The sequence below is a fragment of the Malaclemys terrapin genome, chromosome 10 (assembly GCF_027887155.1).
Source record: "Malaclemys terrapin pileata isolate rMalTer1 chromosome 10, rMalTer1.hap1, whole genome shotgun sequence".
NCBI classification, from domain to species: Eukaryota; Metazoa; Chordata; order Testudines; family Emydidae; genus Malaclemys; species Malaclemys terrapin.
In genome coordinates, this window is record NC_071514.1 from 37396458 (window position 1) to 37410530 (window position 14073).

Genomic DNA, 14073 nt, shown 5'->3' on the forward strand with positions numbered 1-14073 from the left:
TATCTATTAGAATCACTTTACCCACCACAGCAATGAAGCCACAGAATAGCACATGGTGGCTGTTGCATAGCACGCAGCAGCACTACACAGCACTAGGGTCAGGAAGTGAAGAGGACACTATATTCAGCTGAGACTGCATGGGAAAAATGCATACTCCTAGGTAGAATGCAATCATCTAGATTAGAATTGGACTCGAACCCTGGAAGTCAGACGTTTACTTCTCCCTTCCTCAGTTATAACTAGAACAAGGGTTCTCAAACTAGGGGTGGGGACCCCTCAGCGGGTCGCGAGGTTATTACATGGGGGGAGTCGCGTGCTGTCAACTTCCATCCTAAACGCTGCTTGCTTCCAGCATTTACAATGGTGTTAAATATATTAGAGAGGGTGTTTAACTTATTAGGGGGGTCACACTCAGAGGCTTGCTGTGTGAAAGGGGTCGCCAGTAAAAAAGTTTGAGACCCACTGAACTAGAACCTGTCAAAAATGAAAGCCTCTTTTCACAGAGATTCCAAATTGTTTTCGCTTGCAAATGTTCAAAATGGACCCTTTGTGGTTTTTCTAGAATTTTGAGCTTTCCCCCAAAACATGTTAACGTTTTTCAGTTTACCAAAATCAGTTTGCTGTGCTGCTCGAGAGTAAACAAGATTTTGGAAGCCATATGTAGTTAAAGTTCAATATAAAAAAAAACAAACAAACAAGTAAAATAAGGTTTGGGTTTGTTTTGAGTTTTTTTTTTATTTTATTTTGAAAAACAAAAGAATTGACTGTTTTGTATGAAATGCTTCATTTTGTAAAAAGCCCATTTTTTGATGAAAAACCCCTACCCTCTGAAAGTTTTTGACTAGCTGTAGGTGTTACACACACTCATTCTGTCATACCAGACATTAGGTTGCAAACTCTCAAGTAAGGGCTGTTCTAACTTGGTTCTGCAGAGCACCTAGCACAATTCTGGGTGCTGACAAAACACATCAAGTACAAATAAATCTTGAAAAAGTGCCATGGGTTCTTTGGTGACTCAGACCCTTAGACTTTAAGGCCAGATGGGACCATCGTGATCATCTAGTCTGATTTCCTGCACATTGCAGGCCACAGAAGCTCACCTGTCCTCTCATATAATAGGCCCGTAACCTCTGGCTGTGTTACTAAAGTCCTCAAGTCTTAATTTAAAGGTGTCCAGTCACAGCCTATCCACCATTTATTCTAGTTCATACCAGCAAGTGACCCATACCCTACTCTGCAGATGATAGCAGACACCCTGGTGACTTTTTGCTTATTCAACCTGGGGAAAAATTCCTACCCAATCCCAAATATGGTGACCAGTTAGACCCTGAGCATATGGGCAAGACCCACCAGCCAGACACCTGGGAAAGAATTCTGTGTAGTAACTCAGAGCCCTACCCATCTAAATGTCCCACCTCCAGGCATTGGAGATATTTACTAAAAGCAGTCACAGATGTGCCATATGGCATTGTAGGCAACCTTATCATGCCATCCCCTCCAGAAACTCATCAAGCTCAGTCTTGAAGCCAGTTAGGTTTTTGGCTCCTATTGCTCCCCTTGGTCGGCTGTTCCAGAATTTCATTCCTGATGGTTAAAAACCTTCCTCTAATTTCAAGCCTAAACTTATTGATGGCCAGTGACAAACTGCCAGAACCTCAGTCTTCTATCTCCTCCAAGAGATGATGCCTCCAGCGGCACACTTCCTCTTAGCACCATGCTGAGGCAATGGCTCAGAGAAATGCCACATATTGAACCACCCACCACAACACTTTGGGTTTTCCATTACTTTGCATCCTACAGGAAATGCCGTCTTGCAGCCCTCACGGTTTGGTATAAACTCTCACTAGGAATCATGCTAGCTCTTGCATGACGCAGAGAGAGTTAAGCCATCCCCCCACTGTAGGTGGAATTCGTGTAAGCTCCCAAGTATATGGTTTTAGCTCCTTCCAGATTTAGTTGGCACGAGTTTCTGGACAGGAAACGACAGAGTGGGAAGAAGGTTCCATTAGATCAATTGGTCCAAAGCTGCAGTCTGCGAACCAGCAGCGGTCCAGAGGACTTGTCGGTGATTTGTGGAGAACAGGTCAACATAGTCATCTGACAGTAGTCTTTGCAGAGGAGTATGCACATGTGACAGAAGGTGGACACCAGTATTCTGAATAACTGCACTTGGAAAATACATGTAGGGTGCTGTTACACACACACACACACACACACACGGGTTGGGAATGGGACACAGTTAAGACGACTCTTCCAAAACTATCCTGGCAATCAAGCAGACAAGATGCACAATGTTAAGTGACTAGGGCTGAGCACAAACACAGTTACTCGGTGGCTGACAGTGACTGTACTGAATGAGGACAGAAAGTGCAAGGCCAGTTAAGTGAAATGAGTGTACTTGGTAGATAAGTGTCCCGCCGTATATGGAGCCATATTTAACAAAACACAGCAATGAAACAGTGTTCTGCAAAACCCCAGTCCAGGGACCTGGGCATAATGCAGATAATAAGACTGACAAAGGTAGGCACAGGCACCCTTTGCACTTAGCATTGTACAAATACATAAGATTAATGACCGGGGTGAAAAGTTGATAGTTGTGTGACAAAATGGAGGCCAACATATTAAATCCATACACTGGACATAGGGTGACCAGACAGGAAGTGTGAAAAATCGAGACAGGGCCTGGGGGGGTAATAGGCACCTATATAATACCAATATTGGTACTGTCCCTATAAAATCGGGACATCTGGTCACCCTAACTGGACAATATGCATAAAACAGTATTGTGTTGCATTTCATAGGTAAAATACTCCTTTGGGCAGAGCCCTGGCAGAGACAATTAAATGAGCCAGTCAAGGATCTGGTCATAACCTTTACCATCAGGACCATGCATGTATGTGCACACATGATCGATGATGCAAGCTGTGACAAGTGGAAATTGCTGTCTAGCAGTCTTTACATGCAAAGAAGTCTGGCTTGCTTACACACACACACACGTTGTCCTGGCTCAGGAAGGAACCCAGGCATTTTACAATCTGCATATACCCAAATATAATGCCCTTGCCTCTTCAAGAGAGAGCTAGAAAAGATTCCAAGTGGCTTAACATTCATCAGGCTTCTACCTCCTGCTCTCTCATTTGCAAACATTCCCATTCCACAATCTATGCTCTCCCTGAGATAATCAAGCCCCAGTGATTTCCTCAGAAACTCCTCCTATTTATAAACTTGGGCAATCCAATCAGAAAACAATGATCATATAACTTGGTCACCACACAGTTACTTGAACCAATTAGTTTGTGACAAAATGATTCACTGAACAATTAGTAACAATGAACAAATCTGAGAAAATTATGGCTCCTTGGTGGATAGATCAAAGAGGAAAAGGTGTGGTGTATTGAAAACTTGTGTTAAAATTACAAGCTGTCACTTTAAATGTGAGGGGTATCCTGGTTCTGCTTGCAAACTAGGTAGCTCTGTAGCAAAGTGTGCAATCAGGCTCTTTCAGCAGTCAGTCTGCAAAGAACAAGCCTAACACATCAAGGTGGGTTGAGTTGTTTCTCTCTGCCTTTGTGAGCAGCCTGTTTTCTCTCTCTGTGTTTGATACTTTTGTGCTAAGGTTCTGGATTTCAAGAAATAATGTTACGCTGAAACCTTCCAGACAGAGTAAGTTTATGTTTTATCTAACTTCCGCTTGTAGGCTATGAAAAGAACGAAAGGGACTAAATTAGTCAAACAAATTATTTGTGGAGCCCTGCAAATCTGCAGATATCCACTTTATATCCGCAGGCCACATTTGCAGATAGGATGCGGATAAAAAAATCTTGTATCCACGCAAGGCTCTAATTATTTGCTGTTTGCCCAGCTCTATTTAACATCCTGAGATTCAAACCCTTTCACTGGAAAGAGACCAGACAACAGAGCTCTCTCAAACCACTTTTTAAAACATTTAAATTTATGTATTTATTTTAGGGGACTGAAGGGCCCAGAGTCACAGAGATATTTAGGCACCTAACTCCCACTGAAATCAATGGGACTTAAACACCTAACTATCTTTCAGGATGTGGGCCTAAGTGTATGACTGACATTTCCACTGACCATGTTCCAAGGCAGCCGGTGCTAAGGATGGGCTGCCAGCCCTCAGAAGAATCCAAACCTTTGGGAGGATCTGGTTAATATCAGTTACAGTCTTGTTAGCTAGAGACTCAGACCTCTAGGAGACAGAGATTAGATCTTTGGAAATTCACACACATCAAACAGACATCTACACTGGCTGGCCAATCACTATGCTGGGCTGAATTGCTTCATCAGCACAAATCCTTTTGATCAGACAGAGAAGCTTCTTGATAGCAATCCTAGATCCTCCTGTCACAGGGAGACATCAGCAAGAAATAAGCTAAAGCAATTGTTCCTGTGAGCACACACTCCCAAGCAGAGAATCTGGCATGAGGAATTTAAATGACATGGGAAACATAAGGAGACCCATCCAACTAGATCTATGTTAAAAAGGAGGGAAATGGTTGGCATTGAACAAGCTAGATTTTTAGAACCGACAACTTGGATCTATAAGCTAAGCACAAGCCTTGATGCACCTCCAGGAGCAACCAAAGGAACTGTGAGCTCAAATTTCTAGTATCTTAGATCTTCAGCTGGTAAAGTCAATGGAGCTACAGCCGAACTACACAAGCTGAGGATCTGGTCGTAAGGGTTTAATTATCTAGTGTCTCAGAGCTTTGCAAGTGTGCTGAAGACTATATTGGATAATGAGCACATCTTCAGCTAAATGGCATCCCAGCTAAGGGGCAAGGTTATGATACATCAATCTAGCTAGACAACGCCAGGTTACACCATTAGCAGATATCCATATTTTTGGAAGTCTTAGAATCCTTGTCACTACAGCTATTTTTCTCATTAGCCCATTACACACCCCACAGCAGTTAATTCAGCAAGTGCCATAAATAGTTCTGCCTGCGGGATATTCCTTGCAGAGAAAATACTTTTCAGACCCACAACCTTAGGGGGCAGTTTGCTCCACAGCAGTGAAGTGCAGGGTTCAGCAGGATGGATTTCATGGTAAGCATAACTAGAGCTGCATGCAAACATCTCGGCTAACCCTGAAAGCCTCCCCTGTTGGCCCAGGCTTTTCTGGGCAATGGGATGAGTAGTAGAAACAGCAAGGTTGTTTTGGACCTTATACTGGAAGCAGCAGTGAAGACCGTATTAACAGCTGGGAAGGTTTTATTGTCAGAAGCGTCAATCTGTATTTTTAAATGCCTGAGATGTGCTAATCCTCTAAATCAGGGGTTGGCAACGTTCGGCACGCGACTCACCAGGGTAAGCACCCTGGCGGGCCGGGCCAGTTTTATTTACCTGCTGACGTGGCAGGTTCGGCCGATCGCAGCCCCCACTGGCCGCGGTTCGCCGTCCTGGGCCAATGGGGGTGGTGAGAAGCCGCGGCCAGCACATCGCTCGCCCGCGCCGCTTCTCGCCGCCCCCATTGGCCCGGGACGGAGAACTGCGGCCAGTGGGGGCCGCGATCAGCCAAACCTGCCACGTCAGCAGGTAAATAAAACTGGCCCGGCCCGCCAGGGTGCTTATCCTGGCGAGCCACGTGCCAAACGTTGCCAACCCCTGCTCTAGATAGGCACAACCCGAAGTACCTTTATCTACATAGCCCCATCTGCCACATCAAGAGACCACAATCATGGTTTTCAGGCATTATATTTCATTGACACGCACCAGGGTCCATGAATTCCAATCCTCAGGTTTAAGCAAGAGGTTCCCAGCATGCCTAGTTGCCCCCTGTTGCAAACCATGGAAAGACACAAAAGGTCCTTCCAGGCCACTTGCAAGAGGGAACTCCTATTTCAAGGTGTTTAACTCTCAAGGCCCAGTCTTGAGTTAGTTTTTCTGTATCTTTTGCTGCAGCTTGCTCTACTAAGCATGCCCAGACTCAGAGGGTGGCTGAAGAAGTGTTAAACCTTGGAGTGGTTCTGCATTCGGCCTTGTGATAAATTAGCCAGAGATTCAGGCATTTCATGCAGCTGCCTCTCCCTCTGCCAGCATGACAATGTGATTAATTTGCAGTGCAGATTAAGCTCATTTATCACAGCCATGTGACTGCCATGTAGCCTGCAGGAAAGAGAGTGAGGGAAAGGGGCAGAGAGGAAGCAAGAGACGAAAAAAAGGCAGGAGCCACCTAGGGAGAGAAGAAAGCCAAATTCAGGGCATCTCCCAATAAGACTGTTTGCCACAGTAGACTGTGGTTAACTGTGCTGAGGGAAAGAGCCCAGTGTGGGAGGGGAGCTTTATCTCTGCTAACACACATGGTGGGACCTATAAGAGCTGTGAAATGGGAGGATTGTAAGAGGATTTGGGAGATAGAAGCAGTGAGCCGATTACCATACTTGGGGAAAGGGAGGAACATGAAAAGATGATGGAGGAACCTGTGACTCTCCCCATCACTTCCTTCTTCATTGTCTTTTCTACCCTCTCCCTTCCTTGCCTCTCTCCCCTTCCTCTTTCTTGGAGAATGTTCTACCATTTTCTCCATGCCCCCTTGAATACATGCATGCACACACACGCACGTTCTTCTCACCCTGGCTGGAGGCAGCTTTCGAGCACTCTGAGTTTTCAAGCATCCTGGTTCCACAGTTAACTCCTCGCTGCTGCTCTGCATGAGGTTTCCCTTGAACCACTTCCAGTACCTGAAGGACTTCAAACTGCTTCCAATTCATTTATGCAGCAGCTTGCCAACAAGCTAACGCCAGCTCAAGAGGAGGAGCCAGATTTTGCTCTTATACCATGTGCTACTCTGCTGAAGTCAATGGAGCGGCAGAAGGTGCAAATCAGAGCAGGATTTGGCCCTGACTGTTTAGGGAGATTATGGTCTCAGTGAATCTGAGATTTAAGCCCTCTGAAGGGCCACATACCAGCTACTGCAGGCACAATACGAAACTTCTGTTATACCACTGTGTCTGCCCTGGAGGAATCTCTATGAAGGGTGGATATACCTGCTCAATGTTCATTCAAAACTGGGCTTCCTAGTGCACCTCAATCCTGAGGTGGAGACCATCCACTCGCAGACTGTGTTCCCTCTCAAATTGGTGAATCTCCACGTGGCTTCACTGGTGTGGATCCCAACCTAATGGCGCTGTTAGGACTGCAGTGTTTAGCTCTTTGGAATCTTGAAGCAAGCCAGCTTCCACAGCTGCAGCCTCAGCCCTTTGTAGAGTTGGGATTCAGACCCAGATCCCCAGTTCTCCAGAGTTTGGTGATCTTGGGATCTGGTTTTGTTCAAGTCCCATTTCTATTTCCAAGTTGCTACTTGTGTCACCGTTACACCAGACACCAAAGGTTAGGCTCAATTGTCACTTAGGTCTGCAGCTATTGGGAGCCTTCTGCTGCCTTCTAAGCCTTGGCCAAGTACCAATGAAAAAAGCTCCCAGTTTCATTGGGGACCATCACTTGTGCTGAATGTCAGCAATACACCAAAAACCTCTCAGAGTCCTGATCCAACATGGTGTGGGTCTCATGTATTGCCTGGAATGTTTTTTTCAGGACCTGTCTTTATTTTGGTTGTTCTCAAATCTGTGGCAAGGCACCAAAGGGAAGCGGGAGGGGAATGTCCCTTTATTGGAGATTATGTCAGCATTGTTGCTGGGTCAACAGGTCTAGCAACCAGTTTTGGATTGACACTGAGGAGAACAAAAAGTCCCCATCAGGTTCACCTGTAATAGCAAGATTTAGTGGGAAAGATACACTGAGCTACAGTAGTAATCTCTTGATCAACCACAAGGATGCTGGAGTCCTAATTTCTTTCCAAAGTCTAGAGTGAGAGAAGTTCTGGAGAGGCCTTTGCCCAGTCGGTAGATGTGGAAGATTGAAATAGGCAGAAGGATGGCAGGAGATGTTGCCAATGGCTCTTTTATTCAGTAACTTTACTGCAAGACATCACATGAGATGCCATCTCTGAGGCACCCGTGTCATTTCCTTTCCTTTCATAGTCCTGAGGTAGCCTCACTCTTGTCTTAACATCTCCCTTCCCTTTTTCTTCATAGCAGCTTCTTTCTCCAGTGTTTCCATTCATTGGTTCCAAGGCCAGAAGGGGCCATTGCGAACATCTAGTCTGACCTCCTGTATAGCACAGGCCAGAGAACTTCTCCAAAATAATTCCGAGAGCAGATCTCTCAGAAAAACATCCCATCTTGATTTAAAAATTGTCAGTGATGGAGAATCCACCACAACCTTTGTTAAGTTGTTCTAGTGGTTAATTACGCTCATTGTTAAAAACGTATGATTTATTTCTGGTCTGAATTTGTCTAGCTTCAATTTCCAGCTGTTGTGTTGTGTTGTACCTTTCTCTGCTAGATTGAAGAATCCATTATTAAATATTTGTTCCCCATGTAGGTTCTTATAGACTGTAATCAAGTTACCCCGTAACCTTCTCTTTGTTAAGCTAAATAGATAGAGCTCCTTGAGTCTATCACTGTAAGACAAGTTTTCCAATCCTTTAATCATTCTCAGGGCTCTTCCCTGAACCCACTCCAATTTATCAACATCCCTCTTGAATGGACAAGACACCAGAACTGGACACAGTATTCCAGCAGCCGTCGCACCCGTGCCAAGTACAGATGTAAAATATCCTCTCCACTCCTACTTGAGATTCCCTGGTTTATGCATCCATGGATTGCATTAGCCATTTCAACACAGTCTTATAATAGGAGCTCACATTCATCTGAGTATCCCCCATGATCCCCAGATCTTTATCAGAGTTCCCTCTTCGTGCAAGTATGGCCTGCATTCTTTGTTTCTAGATATAGAGATGTACATTTAGCCATATTAGAATGCATATTGTTGCTTGTGCCCAGTTTACCAAGCAATCCAGATTGCTCTGTGTCAGTGACCTGCCCTCTTCATTATTAGCCACACACACACACACCCTGTTTTTTGGGTCACCTGTAAACTTTATCAGTGATGATGTTATGTTTTCTTCCAGGTCATTAATGAAAATGTTAAATAGTGTAGGGTCAAGAACCAATCCCTGCAGGGCCCCACAGACACACACCCATTTGATCCTGAGTCCTCATTTACAATTACATTTGGAGACCTATCGGTTAGCCAGATTTTAATCCATTGAATGTATGCCAGCATCCCCAACTAACAGGAGGATGGAAAATAAAGTAGCCCCAGCCCTTCATTTTATCTGCCTCTGTCTGTGCCTTTGGTGTTTAACTTCCACTCATCCACTTCTGAATTTCGTCCTCTGTGTTGTGTGGTCTGTAGGACATACATCCAAGCTTTGCCCTGAGGTGTAAATAAGGGTGGGGCCTTCCCTCCCCAATCTCATCACGAGCATGCCACCATCTCTGCTGAACATGAACCGGCTAGAAGCCGCAAGGCAGCCAGCCTCCTAAATGAATTCGATCAGAGGGAGGTGAGAAAGTTCTCACTGAAACACCGAGTCACGTCGGGGACAGTAAATTGGATTGAAAGCGGCGATGTGCTGTGGCTGCCAATGTCGGGAGCAAGCTGTAAATATGTTTTGAGCCTCTTGATTGTTTCAGTGTGATGAAAGAACATCATTTTCCGGGTCTGCTCACACTCATTCCAAAAGGGGTGGGACTGTGTTGCAAGAGAGCAAATGGGCGTGGGGAAGACACTCCAAACTAACCTCGCTGGAGCCTTCAGAACACTACAGTTGACTCTCAGAGGAGGAGGAGACATCATTGCATTGTCAGCATCTCATTCAGACACACTCTGAGATCGTGGTTATTTTAAAATCTGGATACAGTCAGAACTAAAATAGACATTGCGTCGCCATGTGGGATCAGAAACAACTACACCCCCAGGTATCATAGACGTCTTCAGATATAGAGGGCCCAATTCAGACCTCAGTTATTCAAGAGTAGATCTGGGGTAACTAGTGAAGTCAGTGGGTTTACTCCAGAGAGCTGAATCTGGGCCACGGCCTTATTTTGAGGGTTACAACGTCAATGGGATCTTGTTAACAAGGGAATGTTCTCGCCACATGACCTTCTTTTCAATACTCTTGCCCCTGCCCCTTTCCAAACTAAATGTTTTAGGCTGTGCACTAGGTTTAAAGATGTTGTATTCAGCTTCACAGCGTGAACGACCTGATCACAAAGGAAAAGGGAAAAGGCCTCCCTTGAAACAGAGATATTAGACAGCATACTCTGCTAAAACCCTAAAAGGAATTCTAATGAAATACTTTCATTAAGCTCAGTTCCCTTTTCCCATCATTAGGTGCCTTTTCTTCACCAGCGAATGGCACCTTATTTAGTAGTTTGCTGGTCTGATGTCACAATTTATTAATAAACATTATTTTCCTTGAAAAGAGTGCTAATAATGTCCCATAGGGAAAGACACAGGTATCGGTCTGTACCAAGTTCCTCTTCTATGTAGGGGGAAGCTAAGGCAACAGAGCTAACCTACTGAAGCTGTTTTAGCAAGCAGCTTATCAGCCACAGGATTTATCCTGGTCAAGAACAACTCGATTGAGGTCAAAGGGACTAGGAGTTGCAGGTGCTCAGCAACTGTGGAAGAGACAGGCATTTATTTAGGTACCTTGATTTGGACACACACCTGCTGAAAATGGGGTCTTACGAGAGTTAGCCAAGGACACACGGTGAGTCAGTGGCAAGGCCAGGAAGAGAACCCAGGAGTCCTAGTCCCCTGCCTTACCCACTCTTTCATTAGGCAGTGCTTTGCGATATATATTTTTAAGGGATGACAATCAAAGCGCAACAAGCTGGGCACTTTAGCTAACAAACCTATCATCTGCCTCTAACAGGCTTTCCGAATAAAGCAGACTCAGTGGCAGATTAAAACTGGATCCTCTTAAACACAGAGATCCAAGCCCTACTGCAGCAGGGGGCTCTCGCATGCAGAGGATGGTGCCAACAGCCTCTAGCCGAGCCAGTTCCAGCTGCTGGCTGCAGAATCCACCCCCACACCCCCAACACACATACAGCCTGGAGCCCTCCTCTCTCACTCTGGAGGGATCCCTCCATCTTCAGCCCAGCCAGACCGCAGGCCCTGCCACTCTTCGACACACTCCCCCCACCTGCCTGTCTGCAACGCAGCACAGCTTCTTCACCGGCTATCAGCATTCATGAAGAGCCGATAATCCAGCCCTGGCTAACCCATCACTGGGCCCTAGGGAAACACACACTTTGGGGGGGTGGGGGGGTGGAGGGCTCTTCTCCCCTTGGCTCTGTTGGGACTGGCAAGGTGAATCTCAGGTGCATGAGGACTAGCTCCGCTCCCTCATCCACAGGGGCAGATTTGTGCACCGACGGAAAGAGCTTCGCTCACTGGAGTGGGTGGCATTGTGACCTGGCACGCCCGGGGTTGCAATGCCACTCAAATCTGGCCCAGCTGCCCCTCCGTCATGAGTGGGCAGAGACTGAGTCTTGAGGCAGGGGCAGCCGGACCAAATCTGAGTGGCACTGCGGCCCCGTGCGCCACGTCACAACACTACTCACACAGGGGAGTGAAGTTCTTTCTGTTTGTGCATCGGTTAAAGAAAATGCAAAGTTTGGGACCCTCCCCCATGAATTTGGGCCCCAGGCACGTGCCTACTTTGCCTGTGCTAATCCAGCCCTGCTGACAGCCAGTTTGCTGCTGCAGAAGACAGTGTCTGTCCTGACATACTTACAGGCCAGCTAAACTGGGAGATGGGGGAGTGTTGAACTCTTTGTTGCTTCTGTCTGATGAGCTCACAGCACACGCCGGGGCGGGTGAGCCAGCATGCCAGCAGAGCAGGGCAGAGACAACAAGAGGACCTGCAAGGAGGCCCCTTAATCCATGCAAAGCAGTAGACCAGGAAAGCCCTGCCACCCCTTCCCATGTTGAGCAATAGGACACAGAATGGAGTGAGACTAGAAGGGAGGAGGTAGCTTGAAGTGAGAGGTGTGAGATGTTGGGGGGCTGGAATGTTTTGGTTGATGTGGGCCCCACTTCATCTTAGTTCAGCCCAGCAGAGATCACCTTTAGTCAGTGACTACATATACACACTGCTGCAGGACCGTCATGTAAGATACAGTGTGAATACGCACTCCGTCTTCTAGGATTCCTTTCAGTGTTGAATAGAGGTTTGGGAAAAATTACATATGGACAGGCCAGTGGCCCATCTACTCTAGTTGTCAGCTAGATGATCACAGGCAAGAAATTTCCAACAAATATTCCTCTGAATTTCCTAAATGTATTCACTTTGCTCACATGCAGACCATAACTTTCAGGACATGGGGTGTCTTTGACATGCACCCTCTTACATACGGGTCCCACATCAGAAGTGCACCTCTTTCCTGTTGCTAGTTTTCAAAGCACAGAATGTGCTTTAATAACGCTTTCCCTCATCTTTTTCTTTCTCTACAGGGAGGTCATTCCCATATGTAAACATCCTCTTTTTGCTCTGCGCTATCATTAGGTTTAGTTACTCTGCAAAGTAAATAACTCTCCATGATAGCCAGAACTCCTCATTACAGCCTATGCTATTAATAAAACCAATGTTGGTACTTAAAATATACTGTAAGAACTTCTGTGAATTAAAAATGTACCTAGATTTCATTTGCCTGCCTTGCAAATAGTTTCTAAATATCAACTAACTTTGGACATTTGGTATTAGAAACTCGGCCATTCATAGAAATTGCAGCATTTCCCACAACATTTCTGCATTTTTAAGAAACTCAGATGCTTTCCCTTTTTTTAATAAAGTGATTTTTCATTTTGAAAGTTGAGCCAAGTCCCTCTCTGGCTGAAATCGACAAGTCCTACAATTGATAGGAAAGTGGCCAGGTTTAATACACTTCATGTGTAATTTGCTACTGCACTTTGTATAACAAATGGAAAACAAATACAGGGACTAGGTAGCTGTGGAACAGCATCTGTAAGGGAAGGTTTGAAATAAGCTGTCTCTGGAAAGGTTACAGATGACAACATCAACTCGTCCAACACAGGTAAAGCCGGGCTCCTGCCTCTTTGACTTTTCACATTTTCTTACAGACCTAAAATGCTCCGTTTGTTTGTTATCTAAACCTTGCTCCTTTGCAAGGTCCTGAGGGGAATTGCTGCTCTATGCCTACATAACACTTTGCCTTCTGATCTTTGAAAAGGTCCTCCCAAGCCTAGCCCTTAGGGACATCCTCACTGCTACGATGATTTAGAGGCATCCCGGCTTTTATTTAAATCATCATGTCAATTACTGAATTGAAGTTTCCAGTTTCCATCCATCAAAATGTATCTAGGCAGAATGGAAGATGCCCGCACAGTTTCCCTTTGAAGATTACACAGACATGCAATAATAGTGGTAACAGCCCAGTTTTCCATGGCACAGAAATTGTTGCACCTACATGGGTGCACACTTCTGTGCTCGTTTTAAATGCCACGGGGGAGAAATCCTTGGCACAGGTGTGAGTCAAGAGCAGCCTTAACAAAGTCAGTGGCCGTACTGGCACAGAACTCCTGCACATAAGGGGAAGATCAGACCCTCAATATTTTTCTATATTGCTTTAAAAAATCCTAGAACTAACAGTTGTCAATTTCTGAACCCGATCGTTGAGATACAATGAATAAGAGTGAATGTCCCATCAGTAGCCTATAATCACTGGGGCTGTGTTGTGCCAAACAGTACACTTATTGGGCCTCATCCTGTACTTAGCGCACTGGTGTGAATCTGTTCACTAGTGTTAGTCCAGTGTAGGAAAGTGAACAAACACACAGAGCAATGCTGAATAACTAACAGATGCTTCAACACTAGCTGGTAATTGGACCAAAGGAAACCACACAGCACTTACCAGTGAAGAAATCCTGCCAGGACCTTCTGCTGCAACTAAAGACCTGCAAAAGAACAGATAGATGAGGTTCAGCAGGCAGATCATTCACAGCAAGAAGCATTGGAGGGCTGGGGGTTTATAGTGGATCACAAATTGAATAAGAGTCAACACCGTGATGCAGTGGCAAAAAAAGGCTAACATGGTTCTGGGATGTATTAACAGGAGTGTCATATATAAGATACAGGTAACTGTCCCACTCAACTCGGCACCTTTGGGGCCT

At 45.5% G+C, this 14073-nt stretch overlaps 1 protein-coding gene across 1 annotated transcript in view; it reads right to left on the reverse strand.

Annotated features, from left to right (window-relative positions):
• Positions 1-14073, reverse strand: part of LINGO1 (leucine rich repeat and Ig domain containing 1) — a 462045-nt gene that overhangs the window by 271112 nt on the left and 176860 nt on the right. Inside the window, exon 3 of the mRNA XM_054042809.1 lies at positions 13815-13857. The gene's annotated coding sequence lies outside the window, so the exon portion shown is untranslated. The remainder of the gene's footprint in view (positions 1-13814; positions 13858-14073) is intronic.